Source organism: Elephantulus edwardii, unplaced genomic scaffold (assembly GCF_000299155.1).
Source record: "Elephantulus edwardii isolate Elephantulus edwardi_28Jun2011 unplaced genomic scaffold, EleEdw1.0 scaffold00499, whole genome shotgun sequence".
NCBI classification, from domain to species: domain Eukaryota; kingdom Metazoa; phylum Chordata; class Mammalia; order Macroscelidea; family Macroscelididae; genus Elephantulus; species Elephantulus edwardii.
The window spans coordinates 471,577-483,473 of NW_006400249.1; the positions used below are offsets into that span (position 1 = coordinate 471,577).

At 46.7% G+C, this 11,897-nt stretch overlaps 1 pseudogene; it reads right to left on the bottom strand.

The window, feature by feature from the left end:
- Positions 1 to 1,153: 1,153 nt before the first annotated feature.
- Positions 1,154 to 5,265, bottom strand: LOC102866218 (annotated as a pseudogene).
- Between the last annotated feature and the right edge of the window lie 6,632 nt (positions 5,266 to 11,897).

The following is an 11,897-nucleotide window of genomic DNA, read 5'->3' on the forward strand; positions in this document are numbered from 1 at the left end:
TAGTGCCACTGGGTAAGGGCCACTGAGTGAGAACTGCTGACTGGGAGACAGACAGCGGGAACTTGATCAGAGTCCTCAATCGTGATCACACCTGGGCAGCTAAGGTCTGAGCGAGGTCCCTCAACTGGTTGACCCACCCTGGTGACTATTTCACCTCCCTGCCTGCCCCACCCCATTTGGCTCCACTCCTGTAACTACATGACCAGTCAATCAACCTGCCTTTAATCCAGAGCACCTGGATCGGACTTACCTACAAAAGACTGCTCTCACAGGCTCTGAGCTCACCTTTTCCTTGAATTAGAAATTCAGAGAAATTGTCTTCAGATCAAGTTTAAATCAATGTCTCGAAAAAAAACCAAGACTGTACACACTACACAAATGCAAAACAAGATGTTACCACCGAAGGGTGAAACAGTAGCAATGGATTTCCTAAAAACAGAAAGTCTGATGGAACTTTCTGACACAGAATTTAGAAGAAGAATGATTCAATATTTTCAATGGATAAAAGACAAACTCGAAGAACTACAGGATGCCACAAGCAAAAACCAGGAGGTGCTAAAAAAAAAACAAAACAATCCAGAACAATGCAGATAAAACAAATGAAGCGCTAGAGGCACTGGAAAAACAAGAAACCACGATCCGCTCACAGAAAAGGTTAGTAAATCAGGTTCTTTTTAATGTAATAGGCACGTTTATTGATGTCTATAAAATATACAAAATGAATCTCTCTCTCTCTCTCTCTCTAATTTGGTGTACCTTCGAATTGGGTCCGACTGGCACAGGAGAAGTTTGCCTCTCATTCTCTCTAGTACTACATCTGGTCACTTTTCTCTTTAAAAAGATTATTTCATTGTTGCACAATTCCCTCCCTCACCACCCCACACCTCTTCAGTCCTGTTTTATAACAGTGACACTATGCAGTAATTTGTCCTTTTGTGACTGAGATAGTTCACTCAGCATAATGTCCTCCAGGGTCACCAATTTTGTATACTATTTTATTATGAGTTCCTTGTTTTTCAGTGCCATGTAGTATTTCCTCGTGTGAATACACCACAGCTTCTCTATCCATTCCTATATTGAGAAGGGAGTTATTCTTGGGGAAAGGAGGTAACCCAGTTTCACAGCCCTTTTCGGAGAGAATCAGTCACAGCTGCTACTTCCTGTGTTCCATTTTGGTGGATATTCTGGGAAAGGAAGGGGGAACAGCTACGCGGTCCTAACACTCATTGACCACTCTTAGAAGGAGAGTGTGGAAACCTGTTTCTGGAAATGCTGTCATGTAGAGTTGAGTCAGTAATGACCCCGTGAACAACAACTCTAATCCCTGTGCCATCCTCATCATATCTGATTACACTTGAGCCCATTGTTACAGTCAAGTTGTCTCGTTGAAAGTTCCCTGTTTTCCTCTGAACCTCCACTTTTCCAATCATGATGCCCCTTCCCAAGGGCTAACCCCTCCTAATAACATGCTCAAAGACAGCTTCATCATCCTTGCCTCCAGCGAGTACTCTGATGGCATTTGTTTGTTCTTTTTGACAGTCCATGGGATATTCAGTACTCATCTCCAACACCACAACTCAACAGCATCAATTTTTTCTGTCATTGGTCATTGTCCAACTTTCATTAATATTGCATGCAAGCAAAATACTGCTGAAGATCATTAAAACACAGCTAAAACTGTACACAGATAGGGATTTAGAAGAGGTCGTGGCACTAGGGATGTCAGGTGGACCCTGGCTTAAAGATTATCAGAAGAATGTCTATTTGTTGACTTTATTGACTATGCCAAGGCATTGGACTGTGTGGATTTTAACAAGTTAAGGCTGACGTTGAGAAGAATAGGAATCCCAGAGCACTTGATTGTGGTCATGCCAAAACTATGTCTAGACCAGGAGGCTGTTGTGCGAACAGACCAGGGGAACAGTGTGTGGTTTAAAATTGGGAAGGGAGTGCTTAGGGTTCATTCTCTCCTCATACGTATGCAATCTTTATGCTGAGCAAATTATTCAAGAAGCTGGACTATGAAGAGGAATGTGGCATCTGGACTGGAGGGAGACTCATCAATAACCCACGTTAAACAGATGACACAACTTTGCTTGCTGAAGTGAGGATAACTTCAAGCACTTGTTGCAGAAGATCAAAGAAGACAGCCTTCAATATAGATGGCATCTCAACCTCAAGAAAACAAAGATTCTTATGACTGGACCTATAGGCAACATCATGATAGATGGAGAAAAGGCTGAAACTTCATCTTACTTGGATCCACAATTAACACCCTTGTGACCAGCAGTCAGGAATCTGGAGACATATTATACTGAGAAAGTCTGCAGTTAGGGACCTTTGCAAATTATTGAGGAGTAATGAAGTCAGTTTGAGGACTAAGGCACATCTGATTCAGGCCATGGTCTTTCTGATCACTTGTTGTGCATCTGAGAGCTGGACAATGAATAAGGGTGACAGAAGAATTGACGCCTTTGGTCTCTGGTGTTGGAGAAGAGCACTGAACATTCTACGGATTGTCAAGGGAACAAACAGGTATGTCTTGGAGTGGGTGCAGCTAGTGTGTTCTTTGGCGGCAACGATGATGATATTTCACCTGACCTGCTTCAGGGCATGTTGCTAGGAGGGGCTAGTCCTTGGAGAAAGGCATGGTGCTGGGAAGGGCGGAAGGCTGGCAAAGGTGAGAAAGATCCTTGACCAGGTGGATTGACATGGTGAGTGTTGCGATGGGATATGTGTCAGGAAGTGTGAGGATGGCACAGGACAGAACAGGGTTCAGATCTGCTGTTCACAGGGCCACTACCCATCTACTCCAGGACACCTGACAACAACCTCATGTCCTTTAATCACCTGACTGCTGATACCAAGGGTGTTTATACCAAGGGTGGGTGGATCCAGTTAAGAGTAAATCGTTGACAGCTTCAGAGCCTTGAAATCCTCTGGGACCTCTGTCCCATTGGCTGGTATGAGTCACATGACTGCAGTTGAGTGGATTAAACCAATGAATTGGATCAGTTAGTATAGCTGACTTCTCTTGACATTTTAATGGGAAATCTAATCAACAATGGGCTGATGACGTAGTATATAAGCTGTTGGCATTTCAGCTCAAATCACACTTGAACACAAGTCTCAGCACGAAGCTGTTCTCAGAAGGGCAGCATCTTCCGCTTTAGACAGAGCAGAGCATTCCGGCTTCAGTCACATTTGGAAGAGGATCCCAGAAGGTTCACAGACCAGGGCACTTGAAAGAGGTGAGTGATGGGTTTGAATCTGGGGGGTGTCTAGAAGTTAGAGTGCATGAAGATTCGTTTCAGAAAGATATGGGTTTACCTTTAGGTCTGAGATTTTCAGCAAGCAGTTTCCTTCTTGGCTTTGCAAGTGAAACCTATGAATTTGGCACAACATTAATATCCTCAAGATGGAGTTTGTACCTGATTTTTTAATTGTATTTAGGGGTTCTCTGGTGCTGTAGTGCATGGGAAAGTCTGAGGCTAACCCAAGGATGTCCTGAGGAGAAAAAAAAAGAGTCATTTCTTCCCATGTGATTTACTTCTGCATGGTTCCTTCCAAGTCTGTTCAGCCTTGGATGGCAATGGATGTAGAGGTTTTTTGGTTTTGAGTTTACTGTGGGGGAGGAGTGTTGTACTTTAAATGAGAGCCATTTAGCCACCATGAGCTCCAGGCCCCACTCTGTAGGGAGCCTTTTCTTCCCGGACTCCCATTCCCAGGAATCCCACCATCTTATGCCTTTTTGAGGCTTCCCTGCTCTTCCAGTCACCATTTCACTCACTCACTCATTGCCCCCAAGCAGGACCCCCTCAGGACAGACCCTGCAGGGGGTTTTCAGAGGCTGTAAATCCCACGGCAGGAGATTGCCCTTCCTCTCAAAGAGCAGCTGTGGTTTCGAACAGCTTGCCTTTTGGCTGGCAGCGTAATTCCTTACGTGAGAAGTGCCCTGGTTGCCTGTATGTTGGTGACTGAAGCCGAGCCATGGAAATGAGTGTTTTCCAGGTTCAGAGTCACAGGAGTTCTACCAATCTCTTTAGACCAGTCCTCCTAGCCTTTTGACCAAATGCTCTTTAGCGTTGTTCACTCTCAAGGCCCTGCTCTGTCTAGGATCTTCTGCTGTGATCCCTCGGCAGATATGGCGTCATATTGTTTCAATGCGCCTCTCTCACAGCTAAGGACTTTTTTTTTAAATGTTCTTTACCTGCCTTTATTAGGAGACCAGCTCCTTGGGTCACTTTGAGCTGGGACCGTCCAGGGAGGAGGGGTGTGATGCCACAGTTCTCCAGGCCCATGACATGGGCCAGGCTCCCCATGTCCCCCATGTCCCAGGGGTGCTCTTCGCTGACTCTGTACAGCTCCCCATCCAGGGTTGAATCCCTGACTTAAGGGTGTTGAAGGGCAAGGCCCGCTGATTCAAGGAGCTGTCAGGAGAACGCATCCATTTCTTCTTGAGCTGCTGCTTCAGCTGTGACAGCTGCATGCACGTTGGGGTTCTGGAGCATCAATCTCCAGAGACTGACCTCCTCGAAGGCCGTGATGGCTGCCTGCACGCGCCGCTCGACATGCCGGACAGCTGCCTCCCCAGCCATGCTGAGCACGCCGAGGGCATCCTCCGTGGTGCGCGCTCCCACGGTGCCCATGGTACGCGCCTCTGTGTGGCCCGCCTCCTCGGTTCACGCCTCCATGGTTCCCACGGTACACCTCCCGGTGGCCCACCTTCTCGGCCTCCACGGTGCCTACGTGCGTGCCTCGGCGTGGCTTGCCTCCATGGTGCCCTCCTGCACGGGTCGCGCCTCCACGGTGCCCATGGTGCGCGCCTCCGTGTGGCCCTCTTTCTCGGTTCGCGCCTCCATGGTGCCCTCCTCCACGCTCCCCGAGCATGCACCGCTTCCCGCTCTCCTCCAGCAGCACCTCCACGTGGCCCCAGGCTTCCTGGGTGGCTCTGGAGCCTCCCGGGGCGCACAGGTTCGGCGCATGGTCGCCTGGATCTGGGCACAGTGAGTTTGCCGGGTACAGCCCCCCCGAGGGGCCTTGCCACCTTGAGCTTTGCGTCCTCCTCCTCCAGCAGCTACTGTGTCTACTTGCGCTCCAGCTGCTCTGGTAGCCGCTTCTCCTTCTCCTTGCGGTTGCTCCTTCGTCTTGGCCTGTTTGTCCTCGTCCTTCCAGTTCGCATCCTCCAGTTCTTGCTGCTGCCTCGGTGTCCGCCACCGGTGCCCGGGCCGCCTCGGTGCTCTCGCCCGGGAAACTCCTGGGCATCGCCCGGCCCGCTCCTCCTCACGCCGGCAGGTCGCAGCCAAGGCCTCCTGGCGCATTTCTTCATGGGCTTGTTGGTCTTCTGAATTTCTTATTCTATGAAGGGTCCTTTCTTGTTCTCTGGCCATTTTGTAATTGCGGTGTTTGTAGTTTTCTTCCTGAGGGCTTGGTTTTTCTATAAACTTTAGATATTGAATGCTTTTTAGGTATTTCATGACCAAATACTTGCCCCAATCTGTAGGTTCTCTTTTTATTCTTTTGGGGAAGTCTTTCAGAGGTGCACAGGAATCTGATTTTTAGAAGGTCCAAATTATCTAGTTATTCCTCTGCTGATTATATTTGATAGTCTATTTATGCCATAGATAGAAAGCGCTTCAAAGTTTCCCCCATTTTTCCTTTGGTAACCTTTATCGTTACTGCTCGATCCTTGAGCTCTCTTGGTTTCTATGTGCTGTAAAGTGTGGATCTCATTCCATTTTTCAGCCAATACCCAGTTTGGCCGGGGCTGCGTGTTAGTGACTTGCCCTTTTCTGCGTTCATTTGACTTCGTGCCTGGACAGCTTGTAGCATGAGTGCTCTTTGGAAGGGTCGTAGCCTAGATTAAGTTTCTCTGTACTGAAGACTGTACAGGTAAAGAGTGTGGTCTGATATATAGTGGGGAACTTAGAAGAGCACTAGAAAGTAAAACAGAGTCAGGTTGATAGGACTCATCTTTTTTTTTTCTGCCCCTCCCCCTCAGACGTCTGCACCCAGCTGTGAACTTAGTCGTGAAAAACCTCAAAACAACACCCAACTAGACGCCTTCAGATCGGTGAAAGCTGCTGACTGGCTTCTTGGAGAACTCACTCAGTCATAATGGAAAATTTCCTACAAAGCGAGCTCATCGACCTGAGGTCCTCGTGGCACCACGGAAGACATGCCGACAGCCTCAGATTGGAACGTCCACAGACTGTGTATCCACAAGAGAGTGGCCCTCGAGGGAAACAGAACAAGTTCGATCCCAAACAGGTCAGGTTGAGAGAATTGGAGATCCAGAAGGTGCGTGACCTTGTGAAGAGACTGGACATGCTTTACAATCTCTACAGTGTGTGGCTGGACGTGGACCTTCGTGTCGAACCACAGATCGTAGACAAGATGGTGATAGCCAACTTCCTGGTTTCTGCGCCACTGGACATCCAGACCTTGGTCATGGAGCATGGCGTGCAGAGCTACAGAGAACTGAAGGTGCTTCTCAGCCATCCCAAGCACAGTGTGCCGTGGGTACGTAGAACTTTGCAATCGGTTAGATAACTGGGAGTGTTAAATAAGGGATTCAAGGGGGGTGTGGGCTCTACGTGACGAGCTGGAAAGGACAGCCCCTCAGTGGGGTTGACAAAATGACAGTGTCCTCTTCCTCTGCCTGTGAAGTGGTTGGTAGGATTGAACCTCCAACCTTTCTACTAGCAACCATATGTTTTGCCACTGAACCAGGACATATCTCTTTTGGAAAGAACGTGATGCATTTCTTCCTGGGGAGGGACTGGTTTTACAGCCAGGGGGATGCTGGCCCCAGGGGCCACTGGACAGATGTGGGAGGACACATGTACTGATCGCATGGCAATTTCTGACTTCTAGTGGCTGGAGGCCAGTGATGCTGCTCGACGGTCTGCGGTGCGTGAGCACTCTGTCCACCCCGGAGAATGATGCACTGAACTAATCAGCAGTGCTCGGGCTGGGGAAACAGTCTGGTGATGGATGGGCAAAAGGAAGACCGGCAGGGTCAAAGTCAAGGGGACATGCTAGACCTAAATGGATGAGCCTCCCAAGGCACCTTGTGTGCCAGGCTGCTAGGGCAGAGGTGGGCGCATCTGCTCCAGGCTTCCCCCGCCCCCGGGAGAAAAGTCTGGTGCAGGCCCGCCACCAGCTGGGAGCTACCTGATGGCCATGGGTCTAGTTCTTTGTGGTCAGTGAGAAAGTAAAATGCATTCAGGTGGACTCCAAAAGTCCCGCTGATGGAGGAAGGGACGTCAGGAGCGGGGTGTGGTCACTTTGTGCCACCCAGTTGACTCCCGATGCAGGTGATTCCAGGTATCCCAGAGAAATACTTCAGGGTTTTCAATTTTGTGGAAGGAGATTCTCAGCCCTGACGTGGCTGGGTGGATTTGAACCTCCCACCTTCTGGCTAGTGGCTAAGGAACAGTGTTTGAGACATTCAGTGGACTTTGGTTGGCATCGTATGTCCAATGACAGTTCTAAAATAGTGTCTGGCAGGAAAGTCCTAGAGTTCCAGTCAGACACAGTCGGAGACCCAGGGGCTGTGAGCCAAGAACAAACTCTGGTAATGCGTTGAGTGAGTTTTCTTTTGTTTTTGGTGCGACATGTAGTAGAAACGTACACATTCAGGTTTCTACATGGACAGTTTGCGTCTGGGTTTTCAGAATTGTCCCTCCCCCTTAATAAGCTCACAGCCTCCCAGGTTCCTGTTCAACCTTTCAAGCGGCTTTTGCCAGTTTGATTCTGTCCAGTCCACACTGCAGTGGGCCCTCCTCTCCGTGCTCGAGGGTTGTGACCCTGTTCCCCTCTCTTGTGCCGAGCTGCTTTTGTGTTCAAAAAGGTGAACATTCCCATTACAACCTCATGAGTTGCACGCTAACCCCTCCACACAGCTCTACAGTTCTAACTATCCAAATGTTAAATATCTTTCACTTGCTAGGTAAAAATATTTGTCTGTCAGATAGTCTTCTAAGAGTGAACATCCAAATTAAGACAGACTAGGAAGAGGGGTTGGCCGTCCACTTCTGAAATGTAACTGGTCTTTGAGAACCCTATATACGCCAAAACACACTTAGAGTAGACTAACAGATGAGATGGCTTGAACTGGGACGATGGAGGTTGGTGTGTCAGAAGTAGTGAGACTAGCTCAGGACAGGGAAGGGTTCGGAGCTGCTGTGCATCACAGGCGACTCAGTAACGTTCTTTGACAGGTTTGGAAGCAGGAGTGGCATCCACTTCTTAAATAACATGCCTCTGAAAAATCTTGGATAAATTTCAATAGTTGTAGAGAGACTTCAGGCCTTTTGTTCCCAGGGTCACTATGAGTCGCGCTCGACTCAAAGGCAATCAACAACAACAACCCAAAGGTTTGTGTCATGATAGGAAAACCTGAGGACATTTTTGCGTAAGATTTAAAGATGAACTCAAAGTAATCATTTCAAGGATTCATGCTGTCACCCTGGCTTTAGAACGTGTGAATTCCAGGTGCCCTGGTGGCCTAGTGGCAAGAAGATGCACTGCACTCCCAGAGATGTGCAGTTCGAATCCACCAGATCCTCTGCTGGTGAAGGAGGGGCGATCTCCTTCTGTACCAGTCAGATCCAATTTGACAGATAAAATAATGAAAAAGAAAATCTGAATTCCATCCATGAGTTCATATTGTGTTTCACAGTCGTCTTCATTCACGCTGTTTCTCAACAGTCATTTCCCTGCATGTTTTCTGAAATGAATCACCATTGGACCTCCTTGCCATCATAACCTTTTTTTTTTGTTTTTTGTTTTTGTTTGTTTATTTTGTTTAGGTCCCCACCAGGTCCTTCCCATTTCCTTAACTTTTGATTAGACTTCATCTGTAGAATCTCTTGATCAGATATATACAGAATTATAAAATTATTAGAGAACATGATTTCAGCTCTTTCTTTCTTTCTTTCTTTCTTTCTTTCTTTCTTTCTTTCTTTCTTTCTTTCTTTCTTTCTTTCTTTCTTTCTTTCTTTCCCCTCCTCTAGGCCATAATCCAAATTGGTGGTAAGGAATTCCTCTGTAGAAACCCAGTTGCTCTGATGGAAGAGGAAGCTGAGGCCGAGGGCCCGGATGATCAGAGCCTCTTGTCCAGTGATCCCCAGGCCTGTCCAAGTGAAATAAAGCCAGATCAGCGACTGCAGGTGAGCCAAGACTACTAGAATGTTCCAGAAGCCCATGAAACACCAGAGAAACTTCAGGGCAGGGTGTCATGGTCATCCGGAGAGGAGGAAAGCCAAGGGAGATGAGTGAGCTACTAGAATACGGAAAGATCAATCAAAGAACAGGGTTTAATCATTGCCCTCAGTGACTGCCATGGATGCATTATTTCCTGAGTTTTTCTGAGCGTTGGGGAGAATGGAAACCCTAACTCTGCCTCCCTCTCTACGCCCCCCCACCATCAGGATGCTTAACTCCCAGGTTGCTGTGGTGCTTGGTGCTGTTTCAGTGAATACCTACTCACAGTGATTGAGGCCAGAATAGAGCCTTCCAGGCTGTATCCTGCGAGTGCAACATGCCAGTACTTTTCTCCTTCAGGAGTGAAACAGCCAAAGTGTATCAGCGACTTCAGTTTTTAGTCACTAAATATATTCCTCAATATCCAGAAAGATAAGAATATCTAAGATTGGGCTTCACATAGTGAAGAGTATAGACTAACGGAAGAGTTGGCAATTAGGCACTGACCCTTATTGGAGAGGGTGAGGTCGTCCGGAGATGTCCACCTGCATGCCTCACATAGGGCTTGGGAAAGATGTAGTCACACCGAGGAGATGGGTGGACAGGAAATTTTCGTTTGAATGTGCCTTTAATTGAGACATAATACTCATTACATTGGTTGCCACTTCGCAGGGGCAGAAAGATCCTCCAGAGACCGTTTCTGTAGGCTCTGATCTGGAGATTATGGAATCTGAGGATGACTCGGAGGACAACTTGATGGAAGTCCAAGAAGAGGTCATTGTTGGAAATGGCGAGTTAGAGAATAAAAGAGCTGAGAATGACCTGGAAGACAGCTTGATGGAGATCCAAAAAAATAGTGAGCTGGAGAATCGGAGATCCAAGGAAGACGACTTAATGGCAGAAAAGGACGAGATCATTTCAGTAAACGCTGAGCTGGAGAATCGGAGATTGGAGGCAGAGCTGCAGAACAATTTAAGGGAACGAAGCAGAGAGGTGACAGCGTGTGACGCACGGAAACCTTCGCTTCTGAACAATCCTGGTGAGTTTGGAGACCAGGGAGTAAGGATATTTAGCAACTCTTTCTCTCGCCCTTCGCGCTTTGGGCTTTTATGCAAATCTTACTAGTTTCCTATTTTTACAATAATGATCACATGCAGTATTTGTCCTTATGACATTGAGTTTACTCAGCATAATGCTCTCTAGTCTCTCCCATGTTATATACTGTTTTTTTTTTTTAAATTGCTTCTGAGTGGCTTTCAACAGTCACTTGTTGACATTGAATATATTCGCGGTCAATATCCACATCCTCCTTTCTGAATTACTGAATATATTCAATACACACATCTTCCTTTCTGAATTATTGAATATATTCTGTGTGCACATCCTCCTTTCTGAATTCCTCTTTCATCATCATTGCAAACTTACTGACCCTAAGTTTCCCATGTAATCCAGTTGGTTGCTCTCATTAATATAGACAGTTCTTGAAAGAGTGTAATAGTCATGGGGACTGTACTCCTTAAATAGTAGAATGCTGTTGTTTGGGAGATGCCACTGAGTCAGCTGAAAATCGGAGGGCCCCTGAGAACCTGACACTCGACCTGTCCTGCACCATCCTCATAGCCTCTGTCACGTTCGGGACCACTGTTATGGTTAACTCTGTCAGAGCCTCTTGTTGAGGGTCTTCCTGCCTTCCGGTGAATCTCACCTTTTTCAGCATGATGTCTTTTTACAAAGGGCTGGCTCCTCCTGACAGCACATCCTAAGTATGTGAGACAAAGTTTAATCATCCTTGCATCTCTGTGTTCACACTGCCTCCGAGAAGTGCTTGTTTGTTCTTTGGCAGTTTATGGGATAGTCGGTATTCCAGAACGACACTCAAGAGCATCAGTTCTTCTTTTGTCTTATTCTCTTTATTCAGTGTCCAATTTTCAGATGCCTAGGAAGTAAGAGGAAAGATCGTGGTTTAGATCAGGCATATATCAGTGGTTTGGGTTTTTTCCATCCTTTAGTTTTTAAAGGTCATCCTTTCTCTTTGGCACTCTGTAGAGATTCGTGGCAGTAGATTTTTTCCCAGTGTAACATGTCTTCTGATGTCCTCACTGCTGTTACCGTTGATGTTGACTGTGGAGCCAAAGAAAATTAAATCTCTGACAAGTGCAGTCTTTTCTCCATCTGTCACGATGTTTACTTGTTGGTCCAGTGTTGAGAATTTTTGTTTCCTTGCTGTGGAGACGTGATCCATATTGAAGACTGTAGTCTTTCTATCTATCTTCTGCAGCAAGTGTTTCAAGTCTTCTTTACATTCTGCAAAGTTATGCTGTCTGTATACAGGTTGTTAATGAATCTTCCTTCACACCTGGTGATACATTTTTCTTCATATAATCTAGTGTACAGATGGAATAGTTTATGCCATCATGATTTCTTTGCCTTTTTTTGGTGAGAAAAAATTTGTACTTAGAATTAGCCAGCTGGACACAAGTTTCGATGATCCCAATTTTGTTGGCAACATCCAAAGCAGCATAGTCAGGAGCAAGTTGAACAGAGGCCTTCTTTCCATCAGGCCTAGTCAAGGTGTTGACCTTGGCCATATCGATGTCATAGAGCTTCTTTACGGCTTGTTTAATTTGGTGCTTGTTGGCCTTGACATCCACAAAGAACACAAATGTGTTCTCTTCTATTTTCTTCAT